The 16,944-nt window shown below is 40.9% G+C and overlaps 1 pseudogene across 1 annotated transcript; it reads right to left on the bottom strand.

Moving 5' to 3' along the window:
• Positions 1 to 2,395: 2,395 nt before the first annotated feature.
• Positions 2,396 to 5,405, bottom strand: LOC147449567 (putative aldo-keto reductase 2; annotated as a pseudogene). Its single transcript, XR_015189551.1, has 5 exons — positions 4,988 to 5,405; positions 4,501 to 4,704; positions 3,989 to 4,161; positions 3,720 to 3,822; positions 2,396 to 3,583 (listed from the first exon to the last, which is right to left on the bottom strand). The product of XR_015189551.1 is annotated as a putative aldo-keto reductase 2 (transcript).
• Between the last annotated feature and the right edge of the window lie 11,539 nt (positions 5,406 to 16,944).

Below are 16,944 nucleotides of genomic sequence, written 5' to 3'. Positions count from 1 at the left end.
CTACAAAGAGTATGCATATATGCTATGGGAGTCAAGAGCTAAGTGTAAAGGGTTTTACAGACTAAATTATGCAGGTGACTTAGACAACCGAAGGTCTACTTCAGGGTATGTCTTTACATTGGCTGGTGGAGTAGTATCATGGCGTTCTAGATTACAATATTGTGTTACTCAATCTACTACAGAGGCTGAATATGTTGCAGCATCAGAGGCATGCAAAGAATCAATTTGGCTTAATCGACTAGTAACAGATTTGGGAATCAAAGAAGAGATGCATGTGTTATATTGTGATAGTCAGAGTGCTATACAATTGGCTCGCAATCCAGTTTATCACTCAAAGACAAAGCATGTGGATGTGAAGTATCATTTCATCAAGGAAATGCTCGAGGATAAGCAAATTTAGCTTGTCAGAGTTCACACCACAGAAAATCCTGCTGATCTACTTACAAAAGGACTTCCCTCAGAGAGCTTTGAGCATTTTCGCAAGCAGTTAGGTGTAGGATAGTACATCACTTCTTTACATCTCTTGTATATTAGCTTGTATAGTAGCTTCTCTCACACTTAAAGTACCACATTGGACTTTAAGTGGGAGGTTGTTGGGGTATAAAGCCCAATGTGGTCGCGCAGGTAAGTGGGCAGGCCGCCAGGTATGTACACATATTCTTTTGTAAAAAACTAATAAGAACTCACTATGCTCTACACATTACAGTAGAGCGAGTTCACCATATCGTCGTGCTCTTCTTCTCGCACTCTCTCTCGCGTCGCACTTCCACTCGTACTCCTTCACTAACAACATTCTTGAACCTCTTTTTCATGGAAAAAATACACATTGGTATACTTATAGGAAGAGTTTAGAGAGAGTAGCTACACTGTGTGAACTATTTTCACATTTCTAATTCCATTGTTTTGTCCTTAGGACAATCCTTTTTTGCATGCTTCCTTAATGAACTATTGAAAAGGAAGTGATCTTTCTTGGCTCTCTCAAAATCTTACTTATAGAGATCCACGAGGTCCTTTGGATCTCTTGAATTGCTCACTTGTATTGGAGATTACTCGCAGATTGGGACTTTTTCTTGTTATTGCCATGATGTGATACACAAGTGTTATTAGTGGTAGTTTTCTACTAGTGAATTGTGCTTTATAAAATGATGGTGTGTGATTTTTATTTGATGCAATCATCATGAATTATGACATCTTCTAAAGTTTTGGGGTCGTGTGTTTGGATTAAGGCCTCTAACAAGGCCAAGAACTTAGTGGAACTGATCCAACCTATTCAACTTTAAGATGAAAGCTCGATAAGGAGAGACATTGGCTTTGTATGCGGTGTTGCATCAAATACAAATTTAGAAAGTGTCTTTATGACTTCAAATGTCTTTCTCATTCACAAGATTTTGCTATTTTAAAGAAGAATCATGCTATTAGGATTCTTAAAAAGACTTTACATATGCACACTTCCATACATAAATCATTTATGACATGTATGACACATGAAAGTTTCAAAACACATACGATTTTTCATTATTGACATGCCATAGAACATCAATCTTACATTTTGAACATGTCAGGCTTAGAATTGGGTCCCCATATGCATCAATTCTTGTAGTAGTATTGGAAAACATTCTAGATAAATCAAGTATGCAAGATGTTCCCCCTTTCTTGTAAGTATTAGGACTACTACTAATTCAGAGGAAATGTGGCCTATTAAGTTAGAGTTGAGTCCCCCTATGCGCTAGTGAGGTTTGTGATTTTTTTTTCCCCAAACTCACAAAGTGTGAGTGATAAATGTATTGAAACTAAAAAAAATTACATAGTAAGCCATGCTCCACCCGAGCCATGGCATCTACCAACATTCCAACCACTAACAACCAGATACATTGGCTAATAAACGGATCCACCCTACTGTCGCAGACAACAAAGGGAGACTATGGTTGACTTGGGGTTGCCACCAAGGAAATAGCCCTACCATCGCACACCCCTTGGCCGCCAAGTCTCTACTGAGATTTGTGGCATTAAAAAGTCTAGGTAAAATGAGATCACACATGATGCGCTTTATTTTAGCAAGACAAAGGGAATGCATCTCTTAGCAGTAGTATTGCAATTGACACTCTCTTTTTCCCTTGTATTAAGAAGGGTTTAAGAGTGCTCCCCACTGAAAATTAGCCTTTGAGAATCTCCTACTTCCATTTGCAATCACTACAACTAAGGGATGATTTTTTGCATGATATGGATTCAAAGAACGCTTTCCTATGTGGTGCTTTGCAAGAGGAGGTGTATATAAGTGACCGACGTTGTACTTGCACTACATCAAATTAATCTACACATGCACGACATCAAATTTTTCTTAAGTTTTGTAGAAAACACACAAATTGATTTGTTGTATGAACTTACAAGTATTAAAGTTTATTGTTCTTATTGTCAAATGTGCGTTTTGTGGAGAACATACAGATTGATTTGTTGTATGTACACACGAGTACTAAAGTTTATTGTTCTTATTATCAAATGCCGTTCCTTAGTCATGGAGGGTGACGAGGTGGGGAATCTCCCCCACCCCCACTGTTCCGGGCCGGAATAGGCGAGGCGGAGATTCCCATCCGTCATGCCCAATCTTGCATTTGATTGGCTAGAATTTTGTGTGCGTGATATGACTGGCTGGGATTTCCTCTTGGTGAATTCCATTGGTGAAATCTTGTTGACTGCACTGTTTTCGTTATGTTCACTGTTAGAATGCTAATGCAATGGACGGTTGAGATTGCTTGATGCCCTGCAATACACAAGCCCAAGGCATGACAAATTCAAAGGAGTTGAGCATTGTCATAGTTTGAGAGTAGGAATTGGAGGCCACCTCTTTTTCTTGTTGGGAATAGAGATCATATGCATACCTTATGCCATTTGCATGCCATATAGATAGTTTTTCATAGACATGTCCAGGTATGGTAGGGATAGTTTAATAATCCCATTATTCAAAATTGCAAGGTAAGTGAGGATGTAGGTTAAGTAGTACCAAAGAATAAGTACCCTACTCTATATTCTATACTCTTGGAAAGGCTTCATGTGTAAAGTTCTAGAGGTTCATGCACTTTTCTTTTTGGGAGTGATGATGTTATTTGGGAGAAGGAAGACATCACACATAGTTAAGTTTCCTCGCGATGGCATGTCAGGTAGCTTGGCTTCACAAGCTTAGTAACTCGAACTTGGACACTTTCATAGTCGTATCCATTTGTAGCAGGAGACATGCAAACAAACGATCAAGGAGCTGTCCATGTAGACAAGGGAGGAGTATCAGAATTGTGGTGAGACAATATGTGTCATTATAACGCTCTCCAGCGATGGCATCAACATGAAACAAAGCCTCAATCTCCTCTAGCTCTGCTTTGCTAAGCTTCGCATGGAGGGCACCCACATTTTCCTCGAAATTTTTGACCCGCGTCGTGCCGGGAATGGGTACGACATTGTCCCCTTGGTGCTGAACCCAAGCAAGTGCGAGCTGTCCAGGCGTGCACCCTTTTCTTGAAGCTAACTCTTGTAATGATTGAAACAAAACCTGATTCTTTTCAAGATTTTCCCCTTGCATCCTTGGCTGCCCAATCTACACTTACAAGTACCATACGTAGGCTGATCAATGCAAGGAATTGTGATTGTGATAAATTTTTAGAAATAAATTCTGGAGAGTTTATTCAGTATTATATCAACATTCGGCAAGCTTATCCAACAACACAGCATACCTTGGGAAAATCTATTTCTGTTGTGCTTTCAACAATTTTTGCACCAGCAGAAAAGAAACCTCGACCAAGAGGGCTATACACAACTATGCCAATCCCAAGTTCCCTGCAATTAGTGTCAGAAAAGGAGCTAAGTGAAGTGACAATTCTCATTCTTTCATGTTGGTCCATTTTCCCACATCCACAGTATACACAGCATGCATGTATGGTAATGGTTGGCATGCCCACCATACGCATGCGCACATACAAGCGGGGAGAGTAGATGAAACCACCTGCACGTGGGTATGATGTCTTTCTCCACATCACGCGACCACAAAGACCACTCCAGCTGGACTGCACTAATGGGGTGGATTGCATGGGCCCGTCGTATGGTTGACGCCGAAGCCTCGGATAGCCCTAGATACTTCACCTTTCCTTCTTCCACTAGCTTCTTCATTTCCCCTACCTGTAGAGCAGAGCACATAAAAGCTCAATATGAGGAGACTCTGCAAAAACTCATGCAGAAAAACTTGTGCTTGAAAAATACTCAATGGCTGCATTTTGCATATTCTAGCGTGATTTGAATGTTTGCATCTGTTTAAAGTTATATGCTCAATGTTTGCATTTGATTAAAATCTTGGCAGCTTAGCTTGTAAGGAGGTAACCTCACCGTGACTTCGATTGGAACATTGGTGTCAACACGATGTTGGTAGTACAAGTCAATGTAGTCTACATCAAGCCTCTTAAGGCTAGCTTCACAAGCTGCACGCACATACGCAGGATCTCCATTGGCGCGTTACCTCACCGTGACTTCGATTGGAACATTGATGTCAACACGATGTTGGTAGTACAAGTCAATGTAGTCTACATCAAGCCTCTTAAGGCTAGCTTCGCAAGCTGCACGCACATATGCAGGATCTCCATTGGCGCCGAACGTGCCAGCGACCACATCGAACATGGCGCCGAACTTTGAGGCAAGCTGGACTTTATGCCTTGTTCCCTCGAGGGCCTGTACGTATACATACAATTAAGATCAATAGAGTTGATTACATGCATGTGCACACAGACAAATGTTTGTAATGAGGTACACTGGTTTCATCAAGTGTGGCATGCATACATTGGGAGAGGGTAATTACTGACAAGTGCGCGCACCACATGCACATACAGAGCACGTTCTTGTAATTACTTCGGTGGGCTGAATTGTGGACACATTGGATTGTGGGCTCGTCAACAAATGCATACATTGAACACTGAGAAAACAATGCTGTTAAATCATGTCGCAGAACATGTACCTTGCCAAGAAGGATCTCGTTGGTGAAGGGGCCGTAGAAGTCAGAGGTGTCGAGGAAGGTGATGCCTGAGTGGACGGCGTGATGAATGAGGGTGATCATGTCAGCCTCAGGCTTGTGGGGGCCGTAGACGGCATACATCCAAGGCCCTGAGCAGAGACTTGGAGGCCCTGCGACCCCAAATGAACCGACTTAACGGGGAGCCATGAAAACAGGAGGTGCAGAAATTCTGTAGCTAGCAGGATGGCGGTGTGTCGAGGTCGACGCAGATGAGGCGCTTCATCCGTCCTTCGACAGGTTTTATGATGAAGGACACGGGGTGGATAGTGTCTCATCAAAAATAACCCCCTCAGAGAGTCGTGGGCCGTGACTTCAAGGCTCACAACCAAACTCTGCGAGACTCATAGCACAGTTGTGTTGAATAATCATTGTATCTAAGTTAGGCTGCTTATAGATCGCCTGCCCATCTTCATTGCGAGTAGCAGCGTGGCAGGGACCTGTCAAAAAATTATAGGCTTTGTGAATCTCGCGTTGGACATGAGATGGCCAACGGAGCTCCCTGGTCCAAAGATGAGCACGGACCCCATGCTTGAAAAGAAACGGTGTCGGGGGATTTGTGTTCGAAACGTGAGTCGGGTAGGCGCGGGGGGCTGTGGGAGGTGTGAAAGACAGAGAACAACAAACACTGAAAGCTCTAGCAATTATCGTAATCATCAATTAGTTGAATAATGCTTTGACCAAGGCGGACTGTTAGCAGCACCGTCACTCGGATTAACTGAAAATTAGGAGTTTAAGCTCCCTTTTACAAGATTAACCAAGCTATTAATGACATTGGGACTCAACAGGATGATTAATCAATCTTCAAGCTGATGACGGTGATGGAGGTTTCCTCCATGTGGCTCTTCCTGCTTCAATTACCCTTATAAGCTCTGCAAACTAACTCTCTGTAGCATTCTCTCATCACCTCTCATGCTTAACTGAGAAAAAGATTGAGAGAGATCTGCAAAAATCCCCCGACTTTCTCGTTCTTCACCTCCTTCATAGATGCTCACTTTTACTCCTTCAATTTCCCTTAAGGGATCTGTCAAACTCGCTGATAGCTTAGGATTCCATAGTTCTTGTTCTGGTTCTTTGCTTGCTCTCTCCTTTGCTTAACCTCATGGGTTTACCTCCCTCATCTAGTTCATCCTGCTCCATTTTTCTTCTGCTTCCTCGCTTCACCAAGGCCAAGAGAAAGCATTATACCCCTTGCTTATCTATGGTCAAGAGAGAGAAATCTCTCTATTGGAGTGAGAGAAAAACCTTGCTCGCCTCCTATGAGACGACAAAGAGAGAGAGAGAGAGAGAGAGAGAGAGTGGCTTCGTAGCTTCGAGAACGAGAGAGGCTTCTTAGCTTCCTTCCCGACTCCTTGCTTCCTTCTTCTCAAGATACACCTTCCCCTCATTCATGCAACACAACCTCCTCAATCGAGGCCCGACCTTGATTCTGGCCCGAGAGAGAGAGAGAGAGAGAGAGAGAGAGAGAGAGAGAGAGAGAGAGAGAAAATCTTCGTGCTTGCTTCCGAGAGCGCATCTTGTTTGTCTTTGCTCCAAGCCTTCGGTGGCCTTCACCTTCCCTTGTCTTCTCTTGCTTCCCTTTTGTTCATGCTTCATCCTTCGAAAGAGAAAGAGCGGCCAGCTTTTCCCGAGAGAGAGAGAGAGAGCCGAGCTTCTTCGACTCTCCCTTGCTTGCTTGCCGAGCTCCTCCTTCCCTTCGTTATTCTCTACCTTCCTTATTGCTTCCTCCCCTCGTTCCTCCCATATTATTATATCCCTAACCCTTTTTGGCCTTCTCTTGCTTCCCTTTTGTTCATGCTTCATCCTTCGAAAGAGAAAGAGCGGCCAGCTTTTCCCGAGAGAGAGAGAGAGAGAGCCGAGCTTCTTCGACTCTCCCTTGCTTGCTTACCGAGCTCCTCCTTCCCTTCGTTATTCTCTGCCTTCCTTATTGCTTCCTCCCCTCGTTCCTCCCATATTATTATATCCCTAACCCTTTTTGGCCTGCCCAAAGGGCAAAGCTATAGCGTTGCCTTCTCTTTTTGCTGACTACAATAGGAAAAAGGTTGAGTTGTATTTTAAAGCATTTTTTAATAGGTCAAAAATGTTGATTGGTTGAAATAAGATAGTGGGCACTCATTGAAATGAATTGTGTAAATCTAATGATGTACATGTCTTCAGTTTTGAAATATAAAATGAACTCTAGTATATCAAGGAAAAGATTTTGGGTTGCATGAAACGTTGAGAGACTTACATGTTAGAGGCTCCACAAATCCCAAGAGTCACCTTTTCATTTTGAAATATGAGAAGTTTTTCTACCCACCTTTTCATTTTGAGAATTTGGTTCACCCTTTGAAACTTGAAGTAATAGACTAAAGTTGTCATTTTTGTTAGTTAAAACTTTACGAAAGGAATTTATCATTTAGTGCTTTAACCTTTAAAGATTTTTTATTTTTATTTTTAAAAATTTTAAAGCTAAGTTTAGAACTTTTAAAGTAAGGTCTCCAATGATCCAATGAGGATCTAAAGTTTTTTTTATTAGAAGGTAAAATTTTGAATTAAAGAAAGTGAAAATGTTACATGCATCCATAAGTAGGGGGAGGGTCACCCCAAGACGCTAGAGTTTTAGAACTTAGAACTTTAAAGCTTTTAAAGTGGGATTTACAACTTAGGGATCTACAGTTTTAAATTTGTAAAAAAAGCTTTGGAGCTTAAAAATGTAGAATTTTTAAGTGAGGTGTAGAGCATAGGGATCTAAACCTTAAGGTGTAGAGCTTAAAGGTGCTTTTTAATTCAATTTTATGTGCTTATGTTTTTTTTAAAAGCTTAGAGATGTAGTGATTTTAAAGTGGGATCTAGCCTCATATCAAGGCCTAAAATTGACGCCTATTTTTTTTGTCAAGGGCTATTTTGCCTATCAAAACAATCTCAAAATTGCCTAACATTTTTTGTATTTATATTTTTAAGTTAACGTTATATATGGCAAATTATATAAGTTGATTGCATTCCACAAAGCATATGAAAGGGGACTTAAAAAATTGCATGTCAAAAAGAAATTTGTATCATGCCTGGCAGGCCTTGTGATTTTATCACTTGTTATTCTCCTACCCATCAGTGACTGATGTGGCGCGTGACCACTTAGTGATGACGGGGCAGTCGGGCGAGTCAAGCAGCGCCAAATCTGTCGTGAGCGGTTTCGAACGGTGGCACCCTGGCAAGCTGAGCAATTTTGCCTTCATGCTCGTCGTCGTCCAAGCACCGGAGCACCCGACGCGAGATTCTCTCTCTCTTTGCCTGCATTGCCTCTGTTCCTCGCCCGCCATGCCCACGCTTTTTCTCTTTCTTCTTTCCACATTAAAATCCCCTTTTTTTCTAAGCGGAAGGCCACCCTTTGTCCTTTGGGCGGCCTTTATGTGGTGATTGGGCTTGCTTTATGGGCGGGGTCGTGATAATTAGGTACACCATATATGGCATATAGATCGACCAAGGCACGCTCATTTTCAATAACCCTTGATTTGACAATATCATTGTGAATTTTCCGCAACCAATGTGCTCCAAGAGACACCGTTTTAAATTCTTCTTGCCACTACCATATGTGGCCCACCGATCTGATGATTGAGCCATCATCTTCTTTTGGAAGCCACCGTCCCAAACTTTGTGGGCCCACTAACTGAGGTTTCCAAACCTACCAAAAGTCATCCAGTACCTCATCATTGGTCTTTGTCACTGACTTCAAGCATGAATATCTTATAGCTCCGGACTCCGATTGGCAAGCTATAAATTCCTTTGGCCTTCACTCGCCATATAGTCTCCATACAAACCCTTGCGAGGCCGAAAGCATCTCAAATGTCACACTGACCAAGGCGACCAGTCTGGCACGGAATTGGCCCCTGATGCAACTTAAACTGCTAATATCTTGGCAACCAGAGCTCTGATTGCCGATCTGAAAAGATCGATGTGCTCCACAAAGTGAGCACTTTAGCCCCATGCATTCTCTTAATCTCCAATCTCTCAACTGCACTTGCCCAATCCGGTACGGATCTGTAATTAACTCAAACTTCAAACTGTCATAGCTTCTTCATCGTAGCTCCAATCGATGAGCCGTAAAGACAGGCTGGTAGAGCACTTCAAGAACTGCAATTCTAGATCATAAACTCCCATATGTAATCACTTCAAGCATACTCATTTTTAGCCTCATCAATGCATCATTTGGTCCTTTAAAGCCGCATCTGTCATACATTTAGCATTTAACATGCTTCACTACAAAAGGTTATGTGCACTTGTGACGGCTGTAGCGACGAAACTACAACGGTTTGTTTATCCCCCGGTGTCGCTAACTGAGTTTCGACGCTCTAGTGAAACAGGTATATGCTCGTCTCTCTCTCTCTCTCTCTCTCTCTCTCTCTCTCTCTCTCCCTCCCCCCCCCCCCACACACACACACACACGAGGAGAGGAAGGAGAGCCAAGTATGCTCCTTCCCTCTCCTCCCTTTCATGTTCTCTTCCCCTCTCTCTCTCTCTCTCTCTCTCTCTCTCTCTCTCTCTCTCTCACACACACACACACACACACACACACATTGTGTCTTTGAGAGAGAGAGAGAGAGAGAGAGAGAGAGAAAGAGAGAGAGGATGTACACACATGCATAAACAAACAACGCATACACACACACACACACACACATACACATTGAATGTACACACATGCATAAACAAAGAATGCATACTCACACACATTGAGAGAGGAAGAGAGAGAGAGAGAGAGAGAGAGAGAGAGGGGGGGGGGGGAGGAGAAAGCAAAGAGAGAGCGAGAGAGAGATAAGGGGAGAAAACAAAGAGAGATAAATAGAAAAAGTAGAGAAAATATGAAATGAAATGTCATATTAAGATTTAGGTCTAGAGTAGATTTAAATTAGATTTAAGATTAGGTTAGATTACATTTAGGTTTAGGTTAGACTTAAGATTATGTTAGATTTAAGATTATATTAGATTTAGGTTTATGTTAGATTTAAGATTAGGTTAAGATTTAGTTAGATTACATTTAAATTTGATTTAAGTTAGATCACATTTAAGTTTAGGTTAGATTTAAGATTAGATTAGATTTAAGTTTATGTTAGATTTAAAGTTAGATTAGATTTAGGTTTATGCTATATTTAAGATAAGGGTAAGATTTAAAATTAGGTTAAACTTAAGATTAAATTAGATTTAGACTTAGGTTAGATTTAAGATTAGATCTACGTTAGATTTAAAATTAGGTTAGATCTAAGTTAGATTTAAGTTAGATTTAAGGTTAGATCTAGTTTACCTTCAAGATTACGGTTTAAATTTAGAGTTAGTCCAATGGTGATCTCTCTCTTCCTCTCCACGGATGCAACCACTTGGTGTAATCATATACATGCTACCTGTACTTATCTATTATATCTTTTAGGACATGTCCCTCAAACAAGTGTAAAGGATGTGTTGTGAAGGGATGTTAAGCTGCTGTGAATTGCTAGAACTAAAGAAGAGGCAAAGGGGTTTTGTCCACTACATACATTGTCATGTAGACGTGGGTGTGTAGATTTCTCGTACCTACAAATATAGGCATTGATCAATAAAGACGAGATTATAACCCGGTGGTTCTGATCTCTGTGCACCTCTAGACCGAGTGTGTGGGGATTGGACATGACTAGAGAATGTGAGGTAGTTTACAGTGTGATTTGAGAGAGAGAGAGAGAGAGAGAGAGAGAGAGAGAAGAGACAGAGGATGCCAATAGAAGATTAAATTTATGTCAAGGTATTATAAGGTTTTTACATTCATTATGAGTAGTGACGACGATGTGGGGCCGTCCAACCGAAACACCTATCTCTCAACAAGGATCTTATGTCCTTGTAAACAATGCAAACATGCTATGCGACGGACAAGATGCATTTCTTTACAGCACATTCGCGAATTTGGCGAGTTTGACCCATCTATTATAGATCGAGTTGTTGTCAATTATAACTTGTCAGACTCTGACACTGGCCAACAGGCAGCAATCTTGCAACCCAATAGACGTGTTCGCAGGCGCTTTGGTCAAGCAGCATACGTGAGGCCACAAGATGCAGCCTCTGTGACAGATCGGAGGAGGGTGATCATGCAGACCACAATCAACGAGGCTATGTTTGAGCCCAAGATCGATAAAATGATCAAGACAATCATGAATTCAGAAAGGCTTATCTATGATGACATGAAAAATGAAGCCGATACGCCATTGTATGGTGGAGCATGTGTGTCTAGATTGAAAGCGCTCTTGGTTCTTCTCAACATGCAAGCAAAGTTTGGATGGAGTGACATTATCATCACAACACTTTTCAGTTGATCTATTACAATGTGTTTACTTCAATAAAGAACTATAGATGTATAATAATCCGATAGATTACCTACACGTGTCTTGTATTTTTTTCGTTGTGTAGATTGCTCAAAGAACACATACTGTCAGTTGATAATGTGATGCCAAATTCTAGAGAGGAAGCAAGAAAGCTCTTTCAAAACTTGGGGATGGATTACAATTCGATTCACGCTTGTCCTAACGACTGCATTCTTTTCAGAGGGGAATACTTAAACATGGAGAAGTGTCCGAAATGTGATTCCGAGAGATATGGAGTAGATCTCCACGGAACAAAAATTCGACAAAAGGTTTTTCGACACTTTCCTCTATTGCCTCGCATCAAGCATTTCTTTGAATGTAATTCCATGACCGCCCTAGCATAATGGCATGATGAGAATAGATCTTTGGATGGTGTGTTGCGGATTCCTACAGATTGTGCAGCTTGGAAACATATAGATGATACATGACTGGATTTTGCCAGGGAAGCTTGAAATTTGCGCATCGGCTTGGCCATGGATGGCGTACATCCATTTGGTCAGAGGTCAACATCTTACAGTGTATGGCCAGTTGTCATCGTCAACTACAACATTCCCCCGTGGTTGACTACCAAGAACGGGCACCTGTTTCTAAGCTTGATTGTGCCCGGGCGGTATAAAGTGAAGAATATGGATGTCTATCTTCGTCCACTATTGAAAGAGCTACAACAATTGTGGATTGGCATAGAAGTGGTGGATATGAGCCGACACACAGGTCGAAACAATGCTTTGATCAGAGACATTCTAATGTAGACCATGCATGACTATCCCGGACTAACAAAATGCTCAGGTGATATATACTCAAACTTAATCAAGCTTATCTATTGTCATGTGTATACATGTAGGGCTTCAAACAAGCGGATACAGAGCATGTGTTACATGTGGACCTAGACTTAATGCACGTCGGGCACCCTCACTGAAGAAGAAAATCTACAAAGGTCATCAAGCGTATCTTCCAAAGAATCATGAGTTACGTGATGGTTTTTTGGAAAAAGAGCCACCGAGGATGTTTGCTCGCGCATGGTTAGAGCAGAAGGAGATGTGTGATGATGGTTTTCCCCCAAGGATGAAGAGACTCTCTCTATGGTACGAATTACCATATTGGCCCAGACTCATGATCAATCACTTGTTCGATCCAATGCACATGTTCAAGAATGTGGGTAATTTGTTGTGGGACCATCTCATCGGCAAGAAGGATAGTTTGGGGGCCAGAATTGACCTTAGAAATGTGGATCGTATGGAGAAATATTAGCCACAGACAATACCTGATGGATCAATAAAACTCCCTAAAGCGCCATGGATTTTGACAGCAGGCCAAGAACGCAAAGTAAAAGAGATTATTCGATCCGTGCGGACGTCCACTGGCGTAATGCACTCACTCCGAACATGTTTCACTAAAGAAGGAAAGCTTACTGGTTTGAAGTCACACGACTGGCATAAAATGTGTCAGGTATGTTTGAAGTCACACGACTGGCATAAAATGTGTCAGGTATGTTTGAAGTGGAATATATCATATTGGAAATTGTGTAACATATCCATGTGTGGACTTTAATATCATTGCTAGACGTGTTTTACAGTTTATTTTACCGATGGCCATTGAGGGATGTTTGTCTCCTGACGTCCGTGTACCACAATCTACAAACTTGCAAAGCTGGTGCAATGGATCTCACAAAAGGATATTCATGTAGATTCCATACCATCCGCCAAACTAAACCATATGGAGGTTGTATGCATGTTTGAGAAACATTTTCCTACTACCATGCTAACCATTCAAGTGTGTCTTCTTGTTCACATAGTTGGTGAGTTGGAAATAGGTGGCACAGTGCATTCCACCCTAAAATATTGACCTTTACACCATGCTACCATGTATAACTTATACTGGTTCTGCAGTGTCTCTATATAAGGTTTTGCAGTGTCTCTATAATCGTCGCTAAAATGAGGACTGTTGCGTCGCTATATAGCAACTGTTATAGCGACTTTTATAGAGACGTCTATAGCGACGTCTATAGTGACATTTTTGTTTACGCTTTCTGAGATCTGAGTTTTTCGCTCTCGGTTTATTTTTTTACCCCTGTCGGCGTCACTATGGTCGTTGCTATTTAGAAAATATTATATAGCGACGATCATAAGGACGCCGTTGATTTACACATTTGAGTGTCACACTGCTAGCATCGCTAATATGAAGAACCTCTTGTAGTGCTTGTTATCAAGCCCTTATTACTGCTGGATAATCATATAGGCTTCAAATAAACTTTATATGCATCCAGTTGCTCTTTTTCCCATCATGGAAGTGGAGCTGCATGACAACAGTTGAACCAATCAGCTAACCGGTACTCACTAAAAAAGAGCTACGAATTTAAATGCATAAAATAACATTGTTTGTGCAATCTGTAAACGCTACCCGCCCGTCCCATTGTGAGATGTGCAGGCGTGTTATTGGTGTGTATCCAGCCTCAATTACATGTAGCGTTTGTTAAGAATAATATTTTTATGATCCAAGGTCCTCTTATGAACTTGACTCTTGACAGGCTAGCTCCATTCCATTCTTGTAGCTTCTACATGAGGAGAATCGTCCTAAGACCATTCTTGTAATTAGTCTTCATGTTATGTACTAAGGTATTTCTAAATATTTAGCCTTGAAAGAATAGCCCCATGCCCAATTGGAGGATGATCGTAAGACCATTTAAAGACCATTTAAAGGGGTTTCTGTTTGTGAGCTTGATACAAAGAGGAATGAGATTTGTGATCGTACTAAGACCACGTTGTAGAGCTGAAAACAAATGAACATAGAACCTTCTTGTCCTCTTTGGGCATGAGAAAAATGATTTTTTATTCAACCTTTGATAGTTGCACTAAAACAATGTAAAAGTTAGCCTTAGTAAACCAAATTAGATGATGGATAAACCTTGAAACCTTCTTTTGTCAAAATCATGCACTAGTATTAACTTAAACTTGTTATTCTTGTAGCTAAAAATTTCTAAGGGTGATGCTAGATTATTCTTGCAATGTTTACAATGTCTCCAGGTTTTTTGCTTTACAACAATCTATATGCAAAGCTGAACTCCATGTTCAAGTCTCCTGTTCTTACTTACAAGTTTTAGAAGGATAGGTATAAGTCATTGCTACTAGAAAAGTTTGACTTCCACTTTGCCTTTTTATGGTTAAGAGTTAAAACATAGACATTGACATAGACTAAGGAAGAAACAGATTCACCAAATATTGTAGATTACATTGGCATCATACCTTGGCTCAATTTTCTTTCCAAAAAATATACATATAACTATCAATGATGTTGTTTTCAAGAAATTGGTATCTCTTGAACATCGATTGTGTTGTTTTTCTTGCCAAATTCATCTTTACATACAGAGCATCTTGTCCTTGCTAACTATTGCGCAATATGTTTAGACAAGTTATGCAATGCAAGATGCTTTGTAGATGATGAGGAGACTTTTCCAAGAGAAACATGAACTGTTACGGTTGTGGAAAGTATGGCCACTTTGCAAAATGTCCAAACTCGTCAAAGCCAGAGGTAGATGATCAAAAACCACCAGAGCCAATACTGTTGAGATCAAGGTTGCAAGGGAATGCAGACAGCTTGGAGAAGATGAAGGAAGCTCAAGGCACACAACAGAGAGTGTATTACTTAGTGTGCAATGGAAAGATAGATAGCCCTAGAGTGATGGGCGTATATACAAGGCACGGGAGAAAAAACCTCCTAAAGAGGTAAAAAAGACCCAGGTAGTCCTAGTGTGTTCACACACATCACTACCACAATCCTCCCTGGGAGTGATGTGGTGAACGAGGGTTGGCACGAAGAGTAAAGGGAAGTGCCATGCCCTAAGGACATGATCAGTCCACAAAGGGGAGCAAGCCCAAAGCTTTGCGGTAAGCTTCAAACTTCTCATGAGACAATGCCTTTGTGAAAAGATCTGCAAGGTTGTCCTGTGTTGGCACATAAGCCAAGATGATCTCTCCTACTGAGAGCCTCTCCCTCACATAGTGGTAATGCACCTCAATGTGATTTGTGCAAGCATGAAAAATTGGGTTCCTCCGCAACTGCCAATACGCTCTATGCATTGACGTAAACATTTCATGGTAATCCGTAGCTTTTGGCGTCGCCGACCCGCGGCGACCCGCGGCCTAATTTCATCATAAGTAGGAACTTAAGCTAAGAAATCATAAAGTAAGCATAGGATGGGTATTGGGGCATCATTGCTAAACATTTAGATGCATCCTAGATAAAAAACGACTAGGTCAAAAACTCACTGCTGTTAATAATTGCGATTTTTGCACTTGACCTAAAGTGAGATTTGAGACCATAAGCACATGTCGTGAGATTTGAGACCATAAGACCATACATAGGTCTTATATACATGTCCTAGAAGTTTTGTAACATGTCGTTTGATCTTGTAACGGTCATATTTTATTTGCCGATTAGTGACTAGCTTTTGGTGACTTTGGTCATTTGAGTGTAGCTTGAGTTAGATGCGAGTTGTCTGTTGTTTTCCAAGAGATTGACACCCTCTTGTAGCCTCTAAGCACTAGTCAAGTCAGCTTTATGGATTGACAATTATGCTCGTCGTTCTCGCTATGTATGCAATAAGATAGGAGTGAGGTTAGAAACCCGTCCCACATTTGGCGCCGTTGTCGGGTAACGAATAGACCTAAACTAGGAAAAATACGAGCGTCTTGTGTAGTTGTTCTTTAACTTCCTCTAGGTTCACCTAGAGTTAAACTTTCTCTTTGAAATCACATAGCTTAAGATTGTCGTTTTTTTACTGTGTAGAGGTAACTTGGAAGTAGGTTGTACTTGCTAAGTACCTTGTAGGATTAGATTAGGATTTTGAAAATTATTGATGGACAAAAAAAGTCTTAAGATCAAGGCTCAGAAAACCTTAAAAAACAAGAAAACAAGTGTTTGTGGACACTTTCCCACAACCCAAGTGCAGTAGAACCTAAGAGTAAGGTAAGTAAAATCCAAGGTGGGATCTCAAAGCATTTCTCACTCCAAAAGAATCAATTGTGAGTTGTGTATGTGAAGTTACAAAAATTGAGGTCTATGGCTTCAAACAGTACCAAAAGACTGTCAACCACTGAATCCGGCTAGAGATAACGCTCTAAAAGTTGTATGAACCAGTGGGTAAGCTTAAGGATGCATTTGAGATAAATGTTCAAGAGTTTGTAAAAATTCAGATTATTTCCTTTTTCTTGAGATTTTTGACCAAATTAAGTTTGACTTGACTCAGAGACTTAAAACAGGTCATAAAAAGACTGTCCTCTAGTGAAGAAATTGCAAAAAAGTGCCCATTTTAGGCCAAAAGTAAATAATTGCAATTATTTATTTTCAGCTGAAAATTGACCAAGGCTAATACCAGAGACTTTATGCATGATTGAAAAATCTTTTGTAAAGACTCATAGAATTTGGATCACAAAACAGACCAAAACCTTGAGAAAAACTGGAATCTGTACTGATTGTTGAGAACTTGAGTGTGACTCGGGGTAAATCTTGCTCAAACTTAATAAAACTGGACTCAGAGGCTTAGAT

Source organism: Adiantum capillus-veneris, chromosome 10 (genome assembly GCF_014529385.1).
Source record: "Adiantum capillus-veneris isolate H3 chromosome 10, ASM1452938v2, whole genome shotgun sequence".
NCBI lineage: Eukaryota > Viridiplantae > Streptophyta > Polypodiopsida > Polypodiales > Pteridaceae > Adiantum > Adiantum capillus-veneris.
This window is presented reverse-complemented; position numbering and strand designations above follow the sequence as displayed.